General features: G+C 42.2%; 1 pseudogene; it reads left to right on the forward strand.

Annotated features, from left to right (window-relative positions):
• The first annotated feature begins 13,062 nt into the window (after positions 1–13,062).
• On the forward strand, positions 13,063–25,528 carry LOC149159895 (eukaryotic translation initiation factor 3 subunit A pseudogene; annotated as a pseudogene).
• The last annotated feature ends 1,191 nt before the right edge of the window (positions 25,529–26,719 follow it).

Here is a 26,719-nt window from a genome sequence, read left to right on the forward strand (position 1 = left end):
ATCCTAAAAACCTCTAAGTCTTCACATAGTTAAAAACTATCACATAAAGAAAACCTTTAAAAAAATGCAGATTACACTACCGGGAGTGAAAAACATGAAGAAAATAGTGAAATAAGGCCTCTCGGAGGCTTAAAACAACTTTGCACAGGAGCCGTCAGATCTAGTCGATCAACGGTCCATATTCGATCAGCATATCACAATCGGCGAAGGCAAGAAGAGCTTATCATAGGTGACCATATAAATGTTGCGATAGCGATCAACAGGGTCAACAAGGACCATCAATCAAGCGCACAGATCGACGGCCCAGGTTAATCCACCATATCGCATCGGCAGATTACAATGGAGCACTTACAATGGCCCGGGGGCTTATGCGATATGCGATTGCGACAAGTCACATCACAATATCGCATCGGAGCAACACAAAGGAGTGGGGCCGATGCATGCGACTGCGATAGCTAGACCTAACGAGATTATAAATGAAAACACATATTTTGTGTTCTGAAAAACAAGGTTTTCCTTTGTATTTCACATTTTCATTAAATAAACGAAATACAAAGAACGAAGCGATGATGCAATGAAAACGAACTCGACAGGATTATGGGTGATATTTGATAATATTTCAAGTTCGGTAAAAGGGTTTTTTCAATGTAAATCACATTTTCGTTAAATAAATGAAAAACAAAAGAAATGTGAATAAAGCGATGAAACCAGACCCGAAAGTGTTTATACATGTAGGTGTATATGTTTTGAGATCCTAAAAAAGCGAGATTTCGGGCAGGCCGTAGGCGGTAAGTGGTTTTGGCTAGGCTCTGCCTGAACCCATACACTGGCTACCACGTGGCCAGGCACTGGAGAGAGAAAACCACCCTTTTCAGGTGGTTAAAACTTAACCCCTGTACACATGAGCCGCCCGAAATGAATCTCAACAGTTGGATCTGCATTACTTAGATCAACGATGGAGATGCGATAAGCGATATAAAGGCAGACCTGATAGAATTATAAAGCGGATTTAAGGGTTTTTGAAGTTCGAAAAATGACATATTGGTGAATTTTCCTGTGTTTTACAGTGTTTCTCTGTGTAAATAGAGAACGCTATTTTTGGGGATTTTAAAGGCCTGATGGTCCCTTCCATTGCAGAATGGGCGGCCACCTTACCTGAAGACGTTATGCCATGATTGCTAATGCTCAGAAGGGGATTTGAGCGGATAGAGGTCGGGAGCCAGAGAGCCCGAGAAGAGGAAATGAACAGACAGTGCAGATTGGCTTTAAAGCCATAAACTAGCAGAGACAGAGACAAGCAGTGCTAAGACAGAGAGCAAACAGAGACAGAGAGTCTATGAGGAGAGTCTGTGTACTTAGAAATACTTGGGGGATCCAGGTAAAGCGTTGTTGTTTTGTATATGTTGTGTGAGACTAAAATTGAGCTCACATTTTGTAAAACTCTGCTCTTGAAGACATAATAGAGAGGTCACCACTGAAGGCTGGACCAGGAGACGTAGCCCAAGAGTTTTAGGTGAACTCCATATTAAATTTGTTGTGTTATCTGTGTTTGTCTATTATGTTTCTTTAATTGCTTCATTGCCTATATTTTTTGCAATCTTATTGATCTGCTGCACTAAGTAATGTAGGAAAATCCATGCACATGCGTCTATAATACCTTAATATTAATATAAGATCTTCATTTTCAGATCAAGTGGTATCAGAGCTTTAGGTTTGCTATGTTAGACAAGCTTGTGCTAGATTGTTGAATGATAACTAGGTCAAAGCTCAAAATAGGAGAAGGAGAACTTGTTGAGGCTAATCCAGAAATTGGAAGAGTCTATCCTAGGAGGAAAATGGCAGAAGAAATTCCCTTGGAATTAGACTCTCAGTTCATGGACAGTTTCATGACCATGAGAGCCATGGTAGAAGAGATGTATCGAGAATTTAAGAAAGTTCGAGGTGCAAGTACTTCAACATCCAAACAAGACAAAGGAATAGAGGAACCTCTTCTAGATGGCCATTCAGAAGGCCAAGGGAAAAGGGAAGAGCCTCCTCCATCAACACCTCCTTCTAGCCCTAAAAATAAAAAGAAGAAAACATCTTTGATTTTTTTTTCTCGGTAAAACTAGCTAATCTATTATATTATATTTACAAGTAAACTTTACATGCAGAGAGACAGGCCGTCCAGGGCCAACTCTAGCACCTTGGATAGCTTAGCTTGACACAAAATGCTCCCTCGTAGGGGCAGCACGTCCAGAACATACCAAAACACTTCCAGAACATACCGAAACATAAGACAGTAATGACACGGCTATACCAGAACATAAAACAGTATTGGGCTCAGACAGTAGCGATACGGCCCACGCAGGGGCTTCCAACAAAAAACTCATGGTAAACCTTGCCCAGACGCATGACCGCCATACACATGACATGATTAAGAACTGAAAATATACATACACAGTAACGTAGCATAATCCAAATACCCGCCGAGAACTTTGACTTAGACCATAACTGAGAGAGAGAAGAGAAAGCTGGAGAGTGCCTCTGGGGATCAATCTTCAGGCTCTTCCTCAATGATGTAGCTCCAGCCTTGGCCTTCAGGGATGCCTGCCCACATTGCCATAGGATCCTTTGTAGTGGCCAGAGGTTCCTGCTCTGGAGGTTGGGGAGGGGCTTGCTTGGGCTCTTTCCCAGAAGTTCCTTCTTCAATTGGTGGCTGCAGCACTGGACTTTCCTCATGATTGCCTTCTGGAAGTAGCTCAGCCGAAACTGGTAGCTTTCCATCTTCATTCTCCTCAGGAACCTTAGTAAAGAGAACTAAGATATGTGCACTGATGCCTGCATTATCCTTCGAGCTGCCCAAGGTGAAAACGACTGAGCCGAATGCTGGAAGCACGGGCTCTCCTCCACTGGAGCTGCCGACCTCCATGAACTGACTGGCCTGAATTGGGGTGGCTCTCGCCCTCCTGTGGCAGTAGCAGCAGCAGCAGTGATGGTGCACATCTACTGCAGGGGGGCATGAAGATGCACCTCACCCCGGTCCCCTTCTGCTCCGTTGTCTTTCCCGCAATCGTGCCATAGACTCCACGTCTCCTTCAACTTGTTCCAGGACCGAGCTCGTGGGCTTGAAGTCCCCGCTGTGACTACCAAAGGATTGCAGTACTCGGATTGATGCAGGGCAGAACTCAACTGCCCAAAGACCACGCACAGGAATAACAAACACGGAGCAGACTTTGCCTGAGTGAGTGTCTTCACTTTTCGCCTCAAATTCACTCCAATTGCTCTTGGAGCTCTGTTCCCACCTGAGGCATTCACCAGAGTCGCAATGACGGATTGCAGTGGCTGCATTTTGAGGGAGGAGAGCGCCCACCCGTCCAGAATCCTTCTGAGCCTGCACCACCCAGGCCTTACCATGCAAATGAGCCTGCAGTGATCCGCCTTCCCTGTGAAATCTCGCAACATTCCCTCGATAAGAGCCCTCCATAACTGCTTCCTGCATCCACATCGCTTCACCCTGCGTAGCATTGAATGCCAAGAGCTCGGGTGGCTGAACATTAAACCTCGGCGGCAGTGAACCATTACTATGCATCGTTAGCAAGGGGCGGCACATGCTGGGCATGTGGCTCATCCATGTCTGACGTGCCATCACCCGCATCCGGGGAAGAAAACATCTTTGATTAAATTAGATGTAAAATTTGATTTTCCAATATATGATGGAGAATTAAATGCAGAAAATCTAGATAACTGGATTAGACAGATTGATGTATATTGCAGGGTGTAGAACATTGATTCAGAAAGGAGAAAGATTCAGCTGGCCAGCCTTCACCTTGGAGGAACTGCCCTAGTGTGGTGGGAAGGCAGGACACAAGCTGATTTGAAGAAGCATGGTAAAATTCTTTCTACCTGGAGTGAATTTGTTTCTGCCATTAAAAAACAATTCTATCCACTAGCTTATATGTAGCAAGTAATGATAAGTTGGCAAACTCTTCACCAATTAAAGGGGCAAAGTGTACAAAGCTATACCCAGGAATTTAGAAAAAGAGCTTTAATTCTAGGCATTTCTCTAGACTCACCTGAAACTTTGTTGAAGTATATAGGTGGTCTACATAGCTATTTGAGGCACACCATTCTCATGTTTAACCCTACTAGCATAGATGAGGTATTAGTTCAAGCTACACATCTAGAGGCTAGAGGCAAGAATGTGAACACAAAGATTGGGGGATCATCAAAACCCACTGCAAGAAAGAACAAGGAAAAGAAGAAGCAGAAATGGAAAGAGAGGAAGGCAAACACTGTACAGAAATACAAACCTTCATGCACTCACTACAAGAAGGATGGACATGATGATGCACATTGCTGGTCTTTGCATCCGGAGCTGAAACCCAAGAAGTTCGATGGCAAGAAGAAGAAGATTGTTGCTGCTATTCAGAAAGATTTGGGGTCAGACTCAGGTGATGAAACAACAGTCACAGACACAGATATAAAAGGTAAAAATTCTGAAGCATCTACTAGTAATTCTTCACAATCCATTGATAATGAAGAAAATGAGAGGAAAAGACATGAGCTTTTTCATATTAGAGTTATTTCCAAACATCAAAAGATTGATACTTTATTTGATAGTGGATCACAAGTAAACTTGATTTTTGAAGCAATTGCAAAGAAGTTGGGACTACTAACCACACCTCACAAGAATCCATATCCATTAGGTTAGGTATGTGATAAAGCAAAGCTACAAGTGACTAGAAAATGTAAACTTAGGTTTGCTTTTGGGTCAACATTTGTAGATGAAGTTGAGTTAGATATAGTTCCCTTGGATATATGTGGTATTGTTTTAGGAAGTCCTTACTTGTATGATAGAAAAGCCATTTTCTATAGAGCTGAAAATAAGTATCAACTCACAAAAGATGGAATAGAATATATTGTAAGAGCTCATTAGCTCAAAAATAACTACACTCTCATAAACTTAGGGCAGATGAAAAGAATTGTAAATTCATGCAAGCAATTTTTACTAATGGTTGTAAAGGAAAAGAACCCTGATAAAACCAATGTATTTGAAGGTTGTGATGCTAAACAGAAAGTTGATTTAGAAAAAGTTGTTTCAGAATATGATATCCTATTTCAAGAACCTAAAGGTCTGCCACCCAAAAGGGAAATAGTACATGATATTCATTTGCAGCAAGATGCTCCATTGCCTAACATCAGAATGTACAGGTTATCCACTTTATAGAATGCAGAGATTAAGAAGCAGGTACAAGAGCTACTCAACAAATGGTTCATAAGACCAAGCACATCATCATGCGAATCTCCAATCATGTTGGTGAGAAAGAAAGATGGTTCGTGGAGGGTGTGCATTGATTACAAAGCACTGAATAACATAACGATCAAGAATCATTATCCTCTTCCTCACATTGATGATCTATTAGATCAACTGAAAGAAGTTGTTTACTTTTCCAAGTTAGACTTGCGTAGTGGCTACCTTCAGGTCAGAGTTGCAGAACAAGATGCATGGAAGACTGCTTTCAAAACAAAGCAAGGGCTGTATGAATGGTTGGTTATTCCTTTTGGCTTAACTAATGCTCCTGCCACTTTCATGAGAGTTATGAATGATGTACTTTGACCTTTTATTGATGATTTTGTAATTGTATATTTAGATGACATTCTATTTTTCAGTAAAACATGGGAAGAACATTTGAAGCATGTAAAGTAGACTTTAGATGTTTTGAAAAGAGAAAATCTCTATTTTAATTTATCAAAATGTGAATTTGGAAAAACATCTTTAAATTATCTGGGTCACATTGTAGGGGGTGGTGAATTGAAGGTAGATCCCTCTAAGGTTGAATTCATTGTGAACTAGCCTAAACCCAAATCTGCTACAGAAGTTAGGAGCTTCGTAGGAGCAACACAATATTGGAGAAAGTTTATTGCTAACTTTTCCTTGATTACAACTCCCTTACATGCTTTAATAGGATTGAAACAGGTGTTTCAGTGGGGAGGAAAATAGTAGAAAGCCTTCGACACCTTGAAAGAAAAAATTAGTACAACACCAGTACTAGTAATGCCAGATCTTCAAACACCATTTGAGATTGAAACAGATGCTAGTGACTATGCCATGGGAGCAGTGTTGATGCAACACGGTAAACCCATATGTTATCATTCTGAGACATTTAATTCTGTAGTAGTTAATTATCCCATATATGATAAAGAATTGTATGCATTAGTGCAGAGTGTGAAAAAGTGGAAACATTACCTATTGGGCAAAGAAACAATTATACATACTGATCATCAACCACTTCAGTATTTGCACTTACAAACTAAACTGCAGCAATCAAGACACTATAGGTGGATGGGTTTTCTACAACAGTTTCATCTTGTCATCAGATATAAGAAGGGCATACACAATAAAGTTGTAGATATGTTATCAAGACCAATCATAAATGCATCTACTATACTTAAGCATAACTCAATATTGCATGAAAGCTACATTGAACAATATGCTCAAGATGTAGATTTTAAAGATGTATATGCAACTTTAAGTCATGGCAAACAAGTAGAAGAATTGGATTATCATGTTAGGGACCAACTCTTGTATCATTTGGGAAAGTTATGCATTCCTCACACTGAAAGAGTTAACATAATCCGAGAAGCACATAATTCTCTAATATCAGGTCATTTTGGTGTAAGTAAAACAGTGGCATAGTTGCAAAGATTCTGTTATTGGTCAAGAATGCATGAAACAGTTTCTAGATATATTAAAGGGTGTACCATGTGTGATAAAATCAAGCCCAATAATAGAAAACTAGGCTTGTACACTCCACTTCCAGTTCCTTCTCATCCTTGGGAAAATGTTTCCATGGACTTTGTTGGGTGATTGCCACAATCTAGAAAAGGTCATGATTATTTATATGTTATTGTGGGCAGGTTCAGGAAAATGTGTATTTTAATACCTTGTAACAAGAAGATTACAGCTGAACAAATAGCAAAGTTGTTCTTTTAGCATGTATGGGTTCATTTTGGGTTACCCACTTCTATTTTATCTGATTGATATTCCCGATTTGTTGGGAAGTTTTGGTCAAGTCTATGGGAGTTGATGGACACCATATTGAAGAAGAGCACAACATTTCATCCAGAAATAGGTGGCCAAACAGAGGTGGTCAATAGGATAGTGATCCAGTTGCTCAGGGGCTATTGTAGCAAGCATCCCAAGCTTTAGGATGAACATTTATGTTATGTGCAAAATGCTTACAATCGTGCTAAGAACTCTTCTACACAAAGATCTCCTTTTGAGACTTGTTTTGGTTTCACACCAAGGTCTCCCGTGGATTTTGTCTTTAGTAAAGACATAGCAGTTGATGGACATAGTGATGTGGACAAAGTAACCAAGTTCATTGAACATATCCAAGAATTTCACTAGGCAGTGTAGGAATAGCTGGAAAGAAGCCATGCCAAGTACAAGGCAAGGCATGATAAGCATTGAATTGAGCATAGCTTCCAAGCTCGTGATCAAGTCTAGCTGTACATCAGCAAAGATAGAATGCAAGGTGAAGGTAAGAAGCTGAAGCCAATAAGGTATGGGCCTTTCAAGATACTTGAGAAAATTGGTGAGAAAGCTTTTCACCTTGATTTTCTACCTACATGCACATCTATTCAGTAGTTAATGCAGAGAACTTGAGACTATTCGAACCTTCATTGATTGAAGATCCCGAAGAGCAAAGTCAGTTGCCTTCCATTGATGATATGTTTCCTAAATATCTCAATGAGTTGCAAGAAGATACAGTTCTGGACATGAAGGTGAGAACTACGTGAAGAGGGGATATTGAGTACCTTAGAATCAGACTCAAAGGTTCAAAACCAAGCAGTGCAAGATGGATAGAGATTGGACAAGTGAGGAAGCTATATCCTCACTTGATTGATGCTTTAAAACCAACTTTTGGTGGTCCAAAAGCTTTTTCAGTGGGAAGGCGTGATCCAAATGGATCCTAAAAACCTCTAATCCTTCACATACTTAAAAACTATTGCATAAAGAAAACCTTTTAAAAAAGGCGGATTACACTATCAAGAGTGAAAAACATGAAGAAAACAGTGAAATAAGGCCTATCGGAGGCTTAAAACAACTTTGCACAAGAGCCGTCATATCTAATCGATCAATGGTCTAGATCCGATCATCATATCGCAATCAGCGAAGACAGGTGGAGCTTATCAGAGGCGACCATATAAATGTTGCGATAGCGATTAGTGGGGTCAATGAGGATTGTCGATCAAGCACACGGATCGACATCCCAGGTTAACCCACCATATCGCATCGACAGATTACAACGAAGTGCTTACAATAGCTCGGGGGCTTATGTGATATGCGATTACGACAATTCACATCAGAGCAACACAAAGGAGTGGGGCCGATGCATGTGACTGCAATAGCCGGACCCGACGGGATTATAAACGAAAACATATATATTTTGAGTTATGAAAAATAGGGTTTTCCTTTGTATTTCACATTTTCATTAAATAAACAAAATACAAAGAACAAAGTGCCAATGCGATGAAAACAGACCTGATAGGATTATGGGTGATAGTTGATAATATTTCAAGTCTAGTAAAAGGGTTTTTTCAATGTAAATTGCATTTTCATTAAATAAACGAAAAACAAAAGAAATGTGAATAAAGCAATGAAACTCGACCTGAAATGGTTTATACATGCAGGTGTATATGTTTTGAGATCCGAAACAAAAGAGATTTCTGGCAGGCCATAGGTGGTAAGTGGTTTTGGCCAAGCTTCACCCAAGCCCATACACTGGCTGCCATGTGGCCAGGCACCGGAGAGAGAAAACCACCCTTTTCAGGCAGTTAACCCCTGTACGCATGAGCTGCCCGAAATTAAACTCAACTGTTGGATCTAGATCACTCAGATCAATAGTGGAGATGTGATAAGTGATATAAAGGTGAACCCGATAGAAGTATAAAGCAGATTTAAGGATTTTTTAAGTTCGAAAAATGGTAGATTATTGAATTTTCCTATGTTTTATAGTGTTTCTTTGTGTAAACAGAGAACGCTATTTTTGGGGATTTTAAAGGCCCGATGGTCCCTTCCATTGCAGAGCAGGTGGCCACCTTCCCTAAAGATGTTATGCCATGATTTATAACACTCAGAAGGGGATTTGAGCGGACAGACGCTGGGAGCTAGAAAACCCAAGAAGAGGAAATGAACAGAAATCGCAGATTGGCTTTAAAGCCATAGACTGGCAGAGACAAAGACAAGCAGTGCTAAGACAAAGAGAAAACAGAGACAAAGAGTCAATGAGGAGAGTCTATGTACTCAGAAAGACTTGGGGGATCCAAGTAAAGCCTTGTTGTTTTGTATCTGTTGTGTGAGACTCAAATTGAGCTCACATTTTGTAAAACTCTGCTCTTGAAGACATAATAGAGAGGTCACCACTGAAGGTTGGACCAGGAGACGTAGCCCAGGAGTTTTGGGTGAACTCCATATTAAATTTTTTGTGTTATGTGTGTTTTTCTATTATGTTTCTTTAACTGCTTCATTGCCTATATTATTCACAATCTTATCGATCCGTTGCACTAAGTAATGTAGGAAAATCCATGCACATGAGTTTGTAATACCTTAATATTAATCTAAGATCTTTATTTTTAGATCATCCGGGCATAACCTTTGATAAACTTTCTATAGTATCCCGTTTTCCTAGGGTAGCGCGCAGCTGTTTCACACTCCTCGATGCTTCCAAGTTTAGTATCACTACTATGTTTACAAGATCTACCATCAGTCCCTGTCTGCAAACCACATGTCCCAATAGGTTCCCATAAGGAACACAAAATAGACACTTCTTGAGATTGAGCATGATCTAGTATCTTCAATAGGTATCCAGCATCAGGCACAAGCTTGCTACATGGCATTTAACTAGCCCAAACACATTCTAGTCATCAAAATATACTTCTAGGAACTTATGAATAAACTCCTTGAATGCAACCACAACTACACGCGACAAGATCGCAGGTGCATTCTGCAATCCAAATGGCATTACAGTGTACTAAAAACAACCCCACTCAGTTGCGAAGGTTGTCTTGCTCCTGTCCTCCAACGCGATTTTGATCTACTAGTACCCAGAGAAGCCATTAGTGAAGGAATATGCTTCTTGGCCACCTACATTGTCCAACACTTCATCAATGAATGAATTCAGGAAAGGATCATGTACGCAAGTGTCATTCAGCTTTCTGAGATCCACGCATATCCTTATTTCAACCTACTGCTTCTTTTCCTATACCACCATTGGACTTACCCAGTCAAATTCTTCCACAAGCTCAATGATGCCTGCCGTGAGCACCTTGTCTAGCTCTAAGCGAACCTTCTCCTTATATTTCGAATTGAGATGGTAAGGTCTTTGCTTAACAAGCTTTGCGTCAGGCTTTAATGTGATCTTCATCATACCTAGGTCCCCGATTATCCCCTTCAGATCCGTGAACTTGGTAGGGAATAAATCCTGGTATTCGCAAAGCAATTCAACAACCTTATCCACCATCGTGTCGTCCCAGTAGTCTCCAATCTTCACGAATTTGGGTTCTTCCTCCATACCAATGTTTACTTGTTTCATTTTCAATGGTGCAATTATATTAGTGGTGGCAAACTCTTCCCTTACCTCTGGAGGAGTTTAAGGCTATGCCTTCAACTGTAACTCTATTATTTGAAGGTTTAGCTCTAGCTAAAACTTAGTTGTTTCTTCTTGCGCCTCATGCACCCCCAATGCTAACCTCCAGATGCACGCCTATGTTGGTGCCTCTGCTAGGATGGCTAACTCAAGGACTATCTGGCAGGACTCCTCAACCACCTGCACCATTTTCCAGTTCTGTATCGGTACCTCATCGCGTTGTAAGCTTAGTTGTTCCATATTAATTTTCTGCTCTCTCAACACTTGTAGGGCACGGCCCTCCCTAGCCCACAGTTCTGTAGTCACTCTGTCCTGCAGGGCATAGAGCATCTCCTAAGGGAGTGCAGCCATGTTGATCCCTACTCCCTTTAACATATTGACCGTAGACCTGTCAGCCTCATTCTCTGTAATGAGTGCCCCCTCTGGTAGCACTGTGGTGTTGGTCATGTGGGCGTGCAACATTTCCTTAGTCGCGGTCATTCCTACTTCAAGGTTGGTCGAGAGAGTACCAGCTTGAGGAGTGCGCACCTGCAACTCTTGTATCTGTGCCTGGAGGGCCCGTAACACAATCTGATTCTCCTGCGCAAGCTATTGGAGGGCCTTTGCAGTGATGTCATGCACCGTCTCCACTATATCATGGAGATCTCCTTTGGTGAGGGTGATCGGGTTGAAATAAGTCTTAGAAGATTTTGACTTCTTTCGTGGCCCCACCTACTCTCTTAGGTGCTAGCACTTTAACTGTGTAGATTTTGTTTCTGGGTCCATGCCACCTTCCTCTATCTCAAGCTCTTCCTTCGGTGAGGGCAACTTATGGCCCTCATGTTCCTTCTTTGTTGCATGTTGTTGCTCAATTGTTGCTACCTCTTTTCTTCTCTTCTCTGCCAACTACATCATCCACAGTTTTGCCTCCTCATTCTTTCGTTGTGCAGCATACTTTTCTGTTTCTGTCATGGAGATGGCTAGAGCACGCCACTCCAATGTCCATGAATCCAGCATGGCAAATATGATGACATTCATGGCCAGGTACGAGAGTTGATTCCACTTCTTCGCGGGGTCCTTGCATGCCCTGGCATACACATCATGGAAGTACGCCTTAAATTCCATGAAGCTTTGTAGGCTATTGTAGACAGTGGGCGATAACCATGGCTTGCGATTAATCCCCATGCTGATGTTCATCTCCATGAACACCCAGAATATCTTACTATCTTGGATCCTTCGTGCGTCTTTAGTGGCCCACATCGAAGCATACTTCTCTACCTCCGAAAGGTCCTGCACAATTGTGGGGAACTCTCTGTCATTAGGAAACTCCCAAGCTACTAGCACTATGGACAACAGAAGCCGTACATAGTGGAAGGTCTTCCCCTATTCCTATGTCTCATTGCAATTCTCCAGGAACTCCTTCCACAAGTACTCTGACCAGTTAAACTAGACGCCCTCTACACACTGTGCGGCAAGTGCTATCACTGGCGTGAGCACCTCATCCGCGCGACACTTCCACTTAACCTTGCCAGCCAATATTTTGGGTCACAAATTTGACTGCCTTATTGTTGATACTGGAGATTGTGTACCCTCTCTTCTTCTTCCACAGCTTGAATTTGCCTTCATGGCCTTCACGATGGCCAAGTTGGTGCTCCTACCCTCCAAAATATCCACTGGGTCCTCCCTCTTGCAAGGGAGTTGGGTAATTCTATGAATCAGGTGATCCGTGATGGGGATGGGCTTGTCTAGCCACAAACATCCATCATGCACCAGGTAGAGTAGCTTCCTGATGACAAAGATAGTTACTAGGGCACGATGGTAATGCGGCACCTAGAGCAAGTTCAACAACCCTGCTTTCTCTACCCCGTGCAACCACTTGTGTGGCTCCAACTCTACTACCCCTGCCGCAGTGTTTTTCTTCAGCTTCATGAGCTACGTGGTTTCCAAGTGTGGGAACTTTTCATGGTCTGCGAGATCCCAGTATTCAAACTTTAGACTCGGCATCCATCCCAAGTGCGCTCCTTCAAAAATGATATCATCAGGTAGTAGTGGAGTCTACAGAGAGCTCTTGCTCTCATCTAGGTCCTTGGGCACCTTTGCCTTTCCCTTCCATGGATGAACATACACAGGTAGTCTAGTCAGAGGGTCCGCACCCTTGGTTTCTTCCTCCATTTCTTTTTCCTCCTCCTCTTCTACTAGGATTTCCTCAAGGTCTTCCTCCTCCTGATCAATTTCCACATTAACCGCTTTCCTCTTTTCTTTCATGGTCAGTTTAGTTCTCAGCAGGTTTCGAGGGGACACATGTACCGGAATCATAGGCTACTTATCCTTATTAGGCCTCGACATGTGTGGCGATTTAGGGATTTTCGCGACTATCCCAGTGCTTTCAGGGACATTTCCTACTGTTATGACCTGCGTGGCCTCTTCAGCAGTCATTTCACCGATATTCATGGCTTCCTCTGGTGTGGTCATGCTGCTGCTCCACAAATCTCTCAATGGCTCAGGTAAGTGCTCAAACAACACCTTCAACTTCAACAAATCAAATGGATCTGGGTTCATAGATCTCTAGGTGTGCAATAGCTCAATTCTCAAATGGCCAAGTGTTGTTTGCTGGGCAGCCCTTTGCAATTTATAGTGCCTTTTGAATTTGAATTTGACCATTCCCCCCAAATCCAGTTCATTAATGCTCCCTTGGTGGCAGATTTTCCCAAATCTAGCCCATAAATCCTGCCTTAAATTTCTGTCGCCCACTCCATTTGGTCTTAAACCAAGCATGACATCGTGAATAGTGACTATAACAGTCACTTTCCAGCCAACCCATGTGGTAGCACAGCGACCCTTGTGTTGTCACAAACCTTGTGACACTTCGCTCCTACACGCATTCCCATCATCATGCAGCGCTCGAGCAGGGTAGTTTATAGTCCCACACCTCCTTTCAACTACCCGGAGTGCTAAGACTATGCTTCCCACAGCTAGTTAGGTGGCTGGGCCACCTGTATACGACTTCAATCGACCATCAATTACTTTTTTTTGGAAGAGTCTGCCTTTTAACATTACTATCTGAATCGCGCACTTTACCATCTGCATCGCGCCACCATTAGTGATCCCTCTAGTAATATATAGTCCAATCCAAGGCATCAAGATAATCAACTCTTGGCGGTAGTCCAAATTTGTCAATTTAATCATGCGCATCCTGTTTTATCACCACAATTTTCTTATCAAGAAAATCCTTCTTTATTCCTTCCTTAAGCTTCTTGACTTCTTCTTCCTTCATGGCGCTTTCTGCCCTTAACCAAACTCTTTCCTTCATGAGTTATTGGAGCCTAAGATCACCCTGTTGGATCTCTTCATCAGGTCCCAAGCGTTCTTCTTCGTCCAGCTATGCGATCCCTTCTTCCAAGGCTCCGCGAACTGTCATATCCATGGGCGCTGCTATGCATGGATTGGGCATAATATAATCCATCGGTATTACAGTGTTTGCACCATAGGTGAGCCTAGAAGGCATCTGTCCCGTCAGTTTCTTGCACATTGTCCTATAAGCCACAAAATTGTTGGTACGTGCAGGTCCCAATCACTTCATTGTGCATTACATACCTTGTTCAATGCTTCGCACACTTCGTTAAATTCTTCTACATGGGTAACCTTCTATGCACTCATTCTTTCCACACTCTGTCATTCCAACTTGAGGGACTGTTCATGCAATTTCCCCCCCAACACATGCTTATTGATCGTATTCCCCAACGTGAAGTTCATGTGCATCCCCATAGGTTGTTTATCATATGCCTGTACCCACATTGACAGACGTGTGACCCGTCTCGTCCACTGTATTTATCTGTTAATCACATCTTAGGCTTCTCAAAATGCATGTGAATCATTCTCCTACATTCGTGCCAGTCCTCAAAGCTTCCTTCGTGTGTACCCCACCACCTCGCGGGCGTAGCACGCAGTACCCACTTCAAATCCTGGAAACGTTGATTTTCCGGCACCTCCCTTTCAAATCTATCTAAGAAATCATCTACCTCACCTAATCCATCATAAGTAAGGAGATCTATCACTTCTGTCGATACACAGCATAGTGATCTTGTCATCATATTACAGTTCAGTATGGTTACCTCATGCAACTGGTTCTACCATCGCTTTATCTCTTCATTCGAATCTGAAGTATAAGAGCTTTCATGCTCCCATGAGATTCGTCCATCCGCAGTGGGATTTACCCAATCTTTCTCTTGCATGGTTATCTTGTAGATGCATTCCAAATCATCGTCACTTTCATATTCATGCATCGGCTCTGTATAGCGTGATCCCTCAGCAGGGTCCAAAGGTACAACTACACGCAGAGACTTCTTCTCAAAAATCATCTCGCGCTTCTTCATATTAATCACCCCGTTCATGTTAGTTGCCCAATCGATTCCTAAGAGTGCGGGGTAGGGATTGTTGTCATCAAAAATCTCTATCACTTCAAAGTCTACTAGCGCACTTGCCCCTTTAATATCCATGGTGATTCCCTGCAATCTCCCCATAGGTATTATCTTTTGTTGCTTCGCCATTTGCAGCTGGATAGGAGACCATTGCAGAATAGGCATTCCCATGCGTTCCCATGTTTGCTTCAGCAGAATATTCATGTCTGATCCTAGGTTAAAAATTACTTGGTCCATCTCATATTCTCCAATCTGCATGGTTAACCTCATTTCTCTTCCCATCCTCGTCGTATGCTTTCCAATCTTTCGGACTACGTGCGGTTCTCCTGGCACAGTCTCAACGCATCTGTTAATGAGTTCCTGCAATCCTTTTATAGCCTTACTGTCACGCAGTAGTTTCATGCATGTTTCTAGGAATGTCGTAAGCATAGATGGATCCATTTCTGGCTCTAATCTATGTTTTCTTCTTGAAGTGGAGGCATCAACAAAGCTCTTCTTAGCTTCCATGAAGGTTTCCTTAGCATGCTCCAAATCAAACTCTACTTCTCTCATCAGAGCCTTGCGTACCCAAGTACTATCTTTGAGTTGTTTTCCATTATCATCTCCCATCATAATTCCACTTCGGAGCACAATGTTCACATTTGGATCTTCCTCGTGCAGCTCAGACCTCATCATCTACAGGTTTTGAGTCAGGGGAGGTGGTAGCTCCCTTTTCATGTATCCTAGCTATCAGCAAAGGACAATCCTCCGTCTCATGATCAAACAAGGTACAATACAGACATGATGGACATGTTGGATTCGTACAATCATCGACATAATGTCTTGGCCCTCCGCAATTGTAAAATATCAGTTGTCTGCAACGTCTTCGAGGTCCTCCTCCACCTCGGGCTTGCCCATTCCCCTGGAATCCAGTTCGTGCCATTCCTGCATTCTATTCAAGCGGCTGTGATTTAGCTTGAACTCGGTAGGTGGGAGTTCTATCCATCATTAGCTCATAGCTTCTAGAAGTGCACTCATAGTGTCCAACTAATCTACAAAAATTACAAAACAAATGTTACGAATTCTGGGTGTACTTCTGTAAAAAATGGCAGTTGTCAGTAGCATGCTTTCCTCCTATTTGACAAATCACTTACTACAAAGCAGGTGTTATGTTAGGTCCTACTTGTGCCTCTGGTCTTAACGACATTGGTCTTCCTCCCACGACTTAATTCACGAACACTGGGCAATGGTCCTTGTCATGACCCTGACCCTTACATTTAATGCACCATACCTCTTCCCGCACTTCAGGTCGGGCTGTCCTGTCTTGTTTCTGACTCTGTATCTCAAGGTATAAGTTTTTCAACTGTGCATGGATCTGTTGAACTCCTAGGTTAGGATCTTATATCGGGGTTTCATGCAGCCTCATCGTGATCTCCAGGGCTTCTGCCTGGGTCATTAACCTCTGTTGCGACAACGCATTTCTCAAATGTGGCATCAGCAATGCTACAAACCATTCACGATGTTGTCCATCCATCAAAGTCATATTATCTTCGCAAATTGTACACTTCAGTCTCTGATCCAACTCCCAAGGAATCTCACCTGGTAGCATTGTGATCTCTTTGAATCCAATGATCGACTACGCTTCTGACTTCGGTCTACTAAATTCTCCATTTAACGCAATTTGGATATCCGCGATTCCCGCATTCGGATTGTCATTAGAATGCTTAATATATTACGTCAGCATGTAACCCTGCAGAGTGCTGACCAACATCGCTTTCTTTATATTATCATCTGTAACTTCCTGCGCTTCCCATACGGCTCTTACCAAGAACCAAAACTGGTACAGATCTTCATTTCCTACTCCCTTGAATACAGGCAACTTTATCATGCTTGCCATATTGACTAGTAGTGGTGGCGGAGGTGGTACGGGTGAAGATGGAGGTGAAGGCGGTGACGTTGGTGGTGGTGTGGGTGGAGGTGGTATGTGAGGAATCGTTTACCTTGTCAAATTGATCACACTTCGCAACGATACCTTCGTGAGGTCATCCCTAACCCTTCGTGGAGGTGAAATCAAAGGACTATTCTCTGGTCCCTTACTTCCTTTGTTTCTGTAGGTTTTTCCACTTCACATAGCTCTAGACATCAAGGTAATTGCATAACCCTCTTTTCACACAATAACATTTTAATCCAATTATTTAGATACTTTACGTACTTACCTCGTGGTCCTTTAAGAAAGCATCATTCTGCCTCGCTATAACTAACTCAAGTATCTACCGCGAACTCAATAATGCATCCTCCTATAATCCAATTGAGCCAGTGATCAACAGCACGTGTGATCTTATCCTTCGATGCTTCTAATCTACGCACCAACTCTGGGGTCCACACAATAGGATTGTCGAGCTTCCACCTTCCTTGGCTATTTGCTAGCTCCACAATCCACTCGTACAACTCAGTAGGGAAATATGTGAAGAAAATTTCGTGGATCTCTATGTAACCACTCTTCTTTTGTCAGTCACAAATTCCTGTTCTCCTACACCGCGAACTCGTGAATTCTCCTGTCCAACCAACCTTCAATTTCCTTCTTAGTTGGATTCCAGTGATATGACATTAGACATCTCTATGCAGATTCCAATCCCGGCAACGGAACCATTTGTTGGCTTGAGGGGGTTTGACCCAAGTTTGAAGTTATTTAGCCAAGCAAATCCCTTTACTATTGGTCCTTTCGGCAATAGCCCGCGGAGCCCAGACTGAGGTCTCACTCGAAGCAGTATGGGGGGATGCTGGAAGAAAGTTTCCACACCCTTGAGATGTCTGAGGGGTCGATTTAGGCCAACTATGAATACCTTTGTGTAGGTCACTTTGCACACTTTCCTGACCTACGAAGCCTTCGCGATCTGTTATAATCACCTTCACGCAACCCTAACCAAGGGCTAAGGTGCTTCCACGCTGCTAAAGCAACGATCTACACTATTTCCCCAAGTTACACTGTGGATGTTACTTATCTTTTTATAATAGTTAGCTATCTTCATGTAAATAGATACTTTATCTTATCTTCCTTTTATCAACACATTCATATAAGCTCACACATCATATAGACAATAGAAATGCAATTATATCTGACACTTTCAATGCGAAAAAGAGGAAAAAGATACATAGAAATAATGTAAAACTTCTCTTTATTAATGCTTCAATCCATTACAGACTCAACCTACCCTGTGCACTCAACTGCAGGGGTCCACACACTTAGCTGCAGACTACTAGGCCTCTCCACACTCTGCTGTAGAGCCTTCTCCTACACTACAACCCAAATACATGACTCGACGCTTCAAATAAGACTCAATTCTTCATCCCTAGATCTTACTTTGATTGTTCCCTTTTACAACTTAGAGCCTCGCTCTATTTATACAATCCCATGGTCCACGAACCATGGGTAGATCTCTAAAGTCGACATTACATTACAAAAATGAGAGTGGAAAACCTTATGACTCATTTACAATCTTCACACTCCGCACCCACAAACCACGGAGTCTTTACATTGGATTTGGTCAAAATATGGGCTTTAAGCTCCAAAACTTGCCTTGGGGGATCCCGCGCCCAACATCCCTCACGCAAGATATCCCATTCACCTGTCCCATGGTGGAGCTCAATTTCTACATACTAGCTCATCGAGACAATATCTAGGGTGTGATAGAACAAGTGCACCCATTCAGGTTGGGGTTTTTCTCCATAAGCATGGGTCCATTTGGCCAAATGCACGTGCGAATCATTCTTCCCATCATATTTGTCTATCATTCACATTTTAGGCTTCCTGGATCATGTTCTCATCATCCTCCTACATTCATGCCAATCATCAAAGCTTCCCTTATGCATACCCCACCATCTTGTGGGCATAGCGTGTAGTGCCCATTCCAACACCTAGAAGCGTTGCTTTTCTGGTACTTCCCTTTTGAAATGCATCCAAAAATATATCTATCTCATTCAAACCATCATAAGTAGGAAAATTTCTTACCTCTGAGGACACACACCGCAGTGATCGGGTCATCATGTTGCAATTCATCATAGTCACTTCATGTAACCAGTTCTGCCAGCGCTCTAACTCTTCATCAGTAGCCAAAGTGCGCGAACTCTCACGATATCATGTAATTCGTCCATCCGCGATGGGATTCACCCAATCTTGGTCTCACGTTTTTATCTTGTAGTTACAGTACAAATCATCATCACTCTCATAATCACGAACTAGTTCAGTATAGCGCAATCCCTCAACAGGATCTAGAGGTACTATTACGCGTAGCAATTTCTTCTCAAAGATGATCTTCCACTTCTTTAGATTGATTACCCCATTCATATCAGTGGCCCAGTCAATTCCTAGGAGTTCAAGACAGGAATTGTTGTCATCCACTATCTCTATTACTTCAAAATCAGCTAGTGTGCTCGCTCCCTCAATATCCACAGTCACCCCCTACAGCCACCCCATGGGGATGATCTTCTACTAATTGGCCATCCTTAGCTGAATTGAAGACCATTGTAGTGCAGGTCTACCCATCCATTCCCAAGTCTGCTTTGATAGGATGTTTGCATCTGACCCCAAGTCCAAAATAACCTAATACATTTCATACTCTCCTATCTGCGTGGTTAGTCTTATCTCCCATCCCGTTCTTGTTTTATGCTTGCCAATCTTTCGTACAATGCACGGCTCAGCCAACGCAATTCCAGCGCATCTATTAATGAGCTCTTGTAACCCTTTCACAGCCTTACTATTGCACAATAACATCATATAGGTCTCGAGGAAAGTTGTGAGCATAGAGGGGTCCATCTCTTGCTCAGGCTTATCCCTGCTTCCTGAGGTGGAGGCCTCAGCAAAGCTCTTCTAAGCTTCCATGAAGGTTTCATGTGCACACTCCAAATCCAACTCAGCCTCCTTCACAAGAGATTTGCAAACCCATGCACTATCTTCTAGCTATTTCCCCTTGTCATCTCCTATCATGATTCCACTCCTGAGCACTATATTTATGTTTGGATCCTCTTCGTGCGGCTCAGACCTCATCATCTGCAAGTTCTGAGTCGGCAGAGGTGGTAGCACCCCTTTGTCACACATCCTTTCTATAAGTGTAGGACAGTGTTCCATTTCATGATCAAACAACGTGCAATACTTTTCGACGGACGTGTTGGATTAGTGTAATCACGGGCATAGTGTCCCGATCCTCCCCAATTGTAACAGATCAATTGCCCCCGACGTCTGCCAGGTCCTCCTTTGCCTCGGCCTCGTCCACGCCCCTGAAATCCTATCTGCATCATCCCTGCACTCTGGTCAGGGGGCACGTTTCATCCTAAACCCTATAGGTGGGATTTATATCCATCATCAATTCATAACTCCTACAATTACGCTCATCATGCCCTACCGACCTACAAAAGTTACAGAACAATTGTTGCAGTGCCTGTACAAACTTCTACAACAAATGATAGTTATCCGTGGCATGTTTTCCTGCTACTTGACAGATAGCACACCATAATGCAGGACCCACGCTAGGTCCTGCTTGACCTTCTAGCCTTAAAGGCATCAGTCCTCCTCTTGCAATATAGTTCGCAAAAATCGGGAAATGGTCCTTATCATGCCCCTGGCTCTTGCATTTCTAGCACCATACCTCCTCGTGCACCTCTAGTTGAACTGTCCTGTCCTGCTTCAGACTTTGCATCTCAAAGCATAGATTCTTCAGTTGTGCATGGATCTGCTAGACCCCCAGGCTTGGATCTTACATCGGAGTTTCATGTAGTCTCATGGAAATCTCCAAGGCCTCCGCCTGCATGGTTATCTTTTGTTGCGACAACACAGCCCTTAAGTGTGGCAGTAGCGAAGCCACAAACCATTCACAATGTTGTCCATCTGTTAGATTCATGTTGGATTCATGGATTGTACACTCTAACCTCTGATCTATTTCCCAAGGTGTCTCACCTGGTTGCATCATGATTTATTTGAATCCCACAATTGACTGCACCTCAGATTTAGGCCTACTAAATTCTCTATTCAGTGATGTCTGGATGTCTGCCACTCCAGCATTCGAGTTGTCATTAGAGTACTTGATATACCAAGTTAGCACGCGATCTTATAGAGCACTAACTAGTGTCGCCTTCTTTATATGATCATCTATAACACCTTGAGCTTCCCATATAGCCCTCACAACAAACCAGAATTGGTCTGGGTCCTCATTTCGCAAGCCTTTGAACAAAGGTAGCTTCACTATATTTTCCATACTGAAATATGGTGGAGGTGTAGGTGGTATGGGTGAAGTTGGAGGCAATGCTGGTGAGGTTGGAGGTAGTGTGGGTGGAGGTGGTATTCATGGGAATCCTTGTCTTATTAACTGAATAGAACTTCATGGAGAAACCTTCTCTATCTCTTCCTCATCACCTCACGGAGGTGAAATCAATGGACTATACTCCAGACCCTTTTTTCCTTTGTTCCTGTAAGTTGTTCCGCTTCTCGTAGTTCCAAACGTCAAGGTAGTTGCATAACCCATTTTTTGCACAATAACATTTTAATCTAGGTATTCAAAGATTTTACAAACTTACCTCACAGTCCTTTGAAAAAATGCTGCTCCACCTCACTATAGCTGACTAAGGTGTCAACCATGAATTCAGTCACAAATCCTCCTATAACATGATTGAGCCAATGATTGACAACGCGGGTGATCTTGTCCTCACATGCTTCCAATTTATGTATTAGCTCCGGGGTCCAAACAATAGGACCATAAAGTTTCCACCTTCCCTAGATATCTTCTAGCTTTGTGATCCACTCGTATAGCTCAATTGGGAGGGAGCAGAAAAAGACCTCATGGATCTCTATATACAGGTGTCTATCCAACCATTTTTCCTTTGTTAGTCATGGGTTTCTGTTCTCTTGTGTCGCGAATTCGTGGATCTTCGACTCCGATTTCCTTCTTAGTTGGATTCTAGTGATATGACATCACACATCTCTTATGCAAATTCTGGTCCCGGCAATGGAACCATTTGTTGGCTTGAAGGGGCCTGACCCAAGTTCTGCATTAATTAGTCAAACAAATCCCTACATTACTAGCCCTTTGGGCATCAACCCATGGAGCGCAGATTGAAGTCTCACACGATGCAATATGGGGGGATGCTCGAACCAAGTTTCCGCACCTTGATATGGTTGTGATGTCATTTGATTCCCTCTATCCCTGCCTTCGCACAGGTCGCTTCACTCTAGGGCTTGCAAGATGAGCCATTTATTCTGTCCTTCAATACCTTCGCGAAAGGGTATGGTCGACCTTGCGCAGCCCTAGTCTGCTGCTTAGGTAATTTTGCGTTGTTGTGGCATAGTGTCATATAGATTCCCCAATTAACCTAACCGAATTTCTTATCTTTATCAAATAATTATAGTTAACACCGCGTAACCAGATAATTGTAAATGCGTTCAATTATTCAACGTAATTGCATTCATTCATGCATCACATAAGCATAATAAAGGAAATTCATACATAACATATCAAGATGCATCAACAGAACAAAGACACAGGAATTTCTAAATATTTCTCTTTATTGATATCTTCCATGTATTTACAAGCTATTTTTACCCTGCAGAAACAGCTGCAGGGTTCCGCGCACTCAACTGCTTACTTCTACCCTAGGCCTTTGCGTACTCAACTGCAGAGCCTATACCTATGCTACAACCCAAGACATAGACTTCTTACTTCAGAGCTACGACTCTCTTCCCTTATATTTCTCTAAAACTACTTAGATCTTAGCTCTTTTTATAAAATCCCATGGTCCATAGATCTCTTACAACTGACTTTACTTTACAAAACTAAGGGTGGACTACCCTTTGTGACACATGACACCTTCATGCTTCATGACCACAAAATGTGGAGTCTTTACAATTTTATTACAAAATTTGACTCAAACATGGGCTTTTAGCCCCAAAACTTCCCTTTGGGGATCTCTCTCCCAATAACTGATGAACGAAAATGGGTAGAAAAATAAACATGGGAGTGGAACAGGTTCCTTTTTTGTTCTTCTCTATTCTCTGATCATCCTCCTTGTTGACCTGCAAATAGAAATTTTCATGATTTTTTTCTATTTTGTTTTTTTTTTTTTTTAAAAACAACTAGTCTACCTCTAATAGGTTCTCATCCTAATTGTTTTCCCTGGGTGCCCCAAGAGAGGTTTTCACCCAAAGGTCTTTTCATTTGATGATGATGAGCCTCATCACTAGGACAATTGAATGCAGTACTTGATCATTTTTTGTGCATTGAAACTAGCAAAGAGCCTACTAATTTGGAGGAAGGACTACCTGACGCGTAGCTCTTTATAGTAAGCATCACAGAGAGCCACTTTGAAGATATTATACACTTCCTAAAAATAGGTACGGCTCCGGAAGGATATACAAGCCAAGAGAAGAAGGAACTGGTGGTGAGCATGGCAGACTTTTCTGTCATTACAGGGCACTTGTACAAAATGGGATCAGATGAAATATTGCGATGTTATGTGCCAGAGTTTGAACGAAGCAACATCCTCACTAACGCTCATGGCGGAGCTGTGGGAGGTCATTATGCATGAAAAGCAACAATGTAGAAGGTTCTACATGCTAGTTTGTGGTGTCCAACCTTGCATAAGGATTCAAAAGTGTATTGTAGGGCATGTGATGCATTCCAAAGGACTGGCAGACCCTTCCACAGGGATGAGCTGCCGCTAAATCCGTAGATACCATTACATCCCTTCAAGAAGTGGTCGATTGACTTTGTGGGACCAATTCAGCCTCCAGGAAAGAAGACGGGTGCACGGTACATCATCACTGCGAGTGAGTACTTAACTATATGGGTGGAGGTGCAAACTGTGAAGGATTTTACAAGCGCGATAGTAGCAGAATTCATCTTTGAGTACGTACTGACAAGGTTTGGTTGTCCAAAAGTTTTAATGAGCGATCACAGTACGCATTTTCTTAATGAGATTATTAGCACAATGACAGATGAATTTCAGGTTTACCATCAGAAGAGCACGCCATATCATCCATAGGTTAATTGGACAGTGGAAGCATTATACGCGATGACTGCACATCGAGCCTTCCATTTCTATTTGCAATATAAGTGGACAACATAGTTCTGTCAGCTTTGTGAAATAATTCATAATCACCTGGTCAATTTGACTAAGTACAGTGATCAAAAATACATGCCTCATCTCAATCTACCTGATATTTTATAGCTTTACCTTGATATAAGGTTTGAGCAACTGAAGGTTGTAACTAAGCTTGAGCTCTGGCAGGAAGCTTTTCAGTTGATAGAAGATATTCATGGTCTCATGTGCATGGTTAAGAAGACTCCCAAGCCCCAAATGATGGTGATGTACTATTCAAAGCTAACAAAGATATTTTGGATATCTGAAATTCATTTGTGTCATGGTTATGAATGGTACAATATATTTATCCTTCAAAAAAGATACAATAAAAACTTGATCCACAAGGATTTTCAGTTGATGGCATCATCTATCTTGTTGGCCACCATTTCTGTTATGCCCTACGATCACAAGCATGGAGCTCACCATTTTGAACTGAAAAATGAGGAGGAGAGGAGTTTAAGAATGGCCAGGATTTTGGGATTTAGTTTGGATCCTAAAACGAACAACAAAGAAACATTGTCATGCTCGGCCCTTATTTCAGAATTGGTTTCCAAAGATGTCATGACATATCTTCTGCAAACTATCAAAGATTTGTATCATCTACTGGAAATTTATTTCCACCCTTTGGATCTCGCTGACAAAGTTCAGCCTTTGCTAAGAAAGCTCTCTAAACTTAGTGATAAATTGTCTTCAGCTTCGCCTATCCCAGAAGTGCAGCTGGAGCAATACATTCTTGCTTTAGAAAGGCTAACTACTTTGAGAGTGTTACAATAGGTATCACAAGTGTATCAAACCATGAAAATCACAACCCTTTTGAGGATGATACCATTTTCTAATTTTGCTGTAGTGGAGAAGCTGAGTGTGGATGCTGTGAAGTGAAATTTCTTACAGTTGAAAATTGACCATTTAAAAGGCATTGTCCAATTTGGCAGTCAAGACCTTGAGTCATTAGACAAGATTCGGAATCATTTAACTATTCTTGCAAAGTGCTTAAACAATGGTAGGAGCCTTATACATGAATGTGTTGAGAAAGTTGCCAAAGCTCCTCAACATGACTTGCCAGTATTTCTTCAAGATATAGAGAAATAGCATAGCAGGCTACTTGCTCACAAAGTATTGATTGAGATGCGCAAGGAGGAGCATGAGTGGCAGATTCTTGAAATGGAACAAGAAGAAGAGTCCAAGAAATTGAAGCAACAAAGAATAATTGAAGAAGTGGAAGAGAAGGTATGTGTGTTTGAGTATCAAAATATAAAGGAAAAGATAATTAGGAGGGAGATTGAAGAGAAGGAATCTGAAGAAGCCAAGTCTTTAATGCTTCAACAAGCTGAGAGAAGGAAAGGGAAAAGGCCCAAAAATCCTGCTACTATTGAAGGGGGATTCAGATGTTAGAGCTAGATGAGTAGGAGTTGTGAAAAATGTGTATTGGAAGGAGCACAAAGCAAGAGTAAGATCATGACTTCTTTCCTGAATAGTGTGTATTGAATGGAAATTGGCTAGTATGCAGGTGACACAGCAGAAAATACAGGTAGATATCGCAGAGCCAGTGACGAAGTAGCTAGTTGAGTAGGTGAACCATGCGGCAACACAGTGCACTGCTGCATTCATAGTGGTACAAGTGGAGCTAGGAGGTCTTCACGACAAGATCTCTGTACTAGCAGAGTGACTCGGGGGCGAGTCACCAGATTTGTGTTGGGGGCCTATTGGGAACAGGTCCACTGGGGTCAATTTTGGGGCCTAAAGGCCCAATTTTTGTGTAAAGAATGTAAAGTCTCTGCATTTTGTGGCCGCAGAGCATGAAGATGTAAGCAGTCAAAAATGGTTTCCACCCTTAGTTTAGATAGTTGTGTTGGCTTGATGAGATCTGCCCTTGGTCCACAGACCATGGGATTGTATAAAAAGGGAGTCTCAGAAGAGTCTAAGGTAGCTAATTCACAATTTTTGGTAGAGTTCTGAGTAATTTTATGGGTCTATGAGAGCTAAGAGCAAAGAGTCTTAGCATAGGAAGAGGCTCTATAGCTGAGTGCACAAAGGCCTAGGGTAGAAGTCCACAACTGAGTACACAGACCCTTGCAGCTGTGTGCTCAGGGTGGTCAGAGTCTGTACTAGAAATCTGGATATCAATAAAGATAAGTATTCTAGAATTCTTTTTGTATGTGTTATTTTACTTCTATTATGAAGGTTTCGATTATGTTATGTTGAATACTGGGGTTATGAATTAATGTTATATTGATGTGTGAATCTATGTATTTTACCTTGTCATATGAACACAAGTAAGAATATCTGTTACACAAAGATAACCATAATTCATGCTAAAGTTAACCGATACTTAAGCGAATCTGAATAAATACAAAAGAGTAATTACAAAGGTGCGTAAGTGCCTGATCTATATATTTAGGGTCCGCAAAGGAAGACCAGAGACTTTTGTTAAGGCTTCAAGGACAAATAAGAGAAGTAATTTGACAAGCCCTAAAGGGCTTATTGGTCAGCATGGAGGAAGGGTTAGGGCAAATAACCAACATCACAACTATCTCACGATGCAGAAACTTGGTTCCTGCATCCCCCCATACTGCTTCAGGTGAG

Source organism: Pinus tabuliformis, chromosome 5_2, assembly GCF_031772625.1.
Source record: "Pinus tabuliformis cultivar Carrire ecotype Pingquan chromosome 5_2, CPIR1, whole genome shotgun sequence".
In the NCBI taxonomy this organism is placed as follows: Eukaryota; Viridiplantae; Streptophyta; class Pinopsida; order Pinales; family Pinaceae; genus Pinus; species Pinus tabuliformis.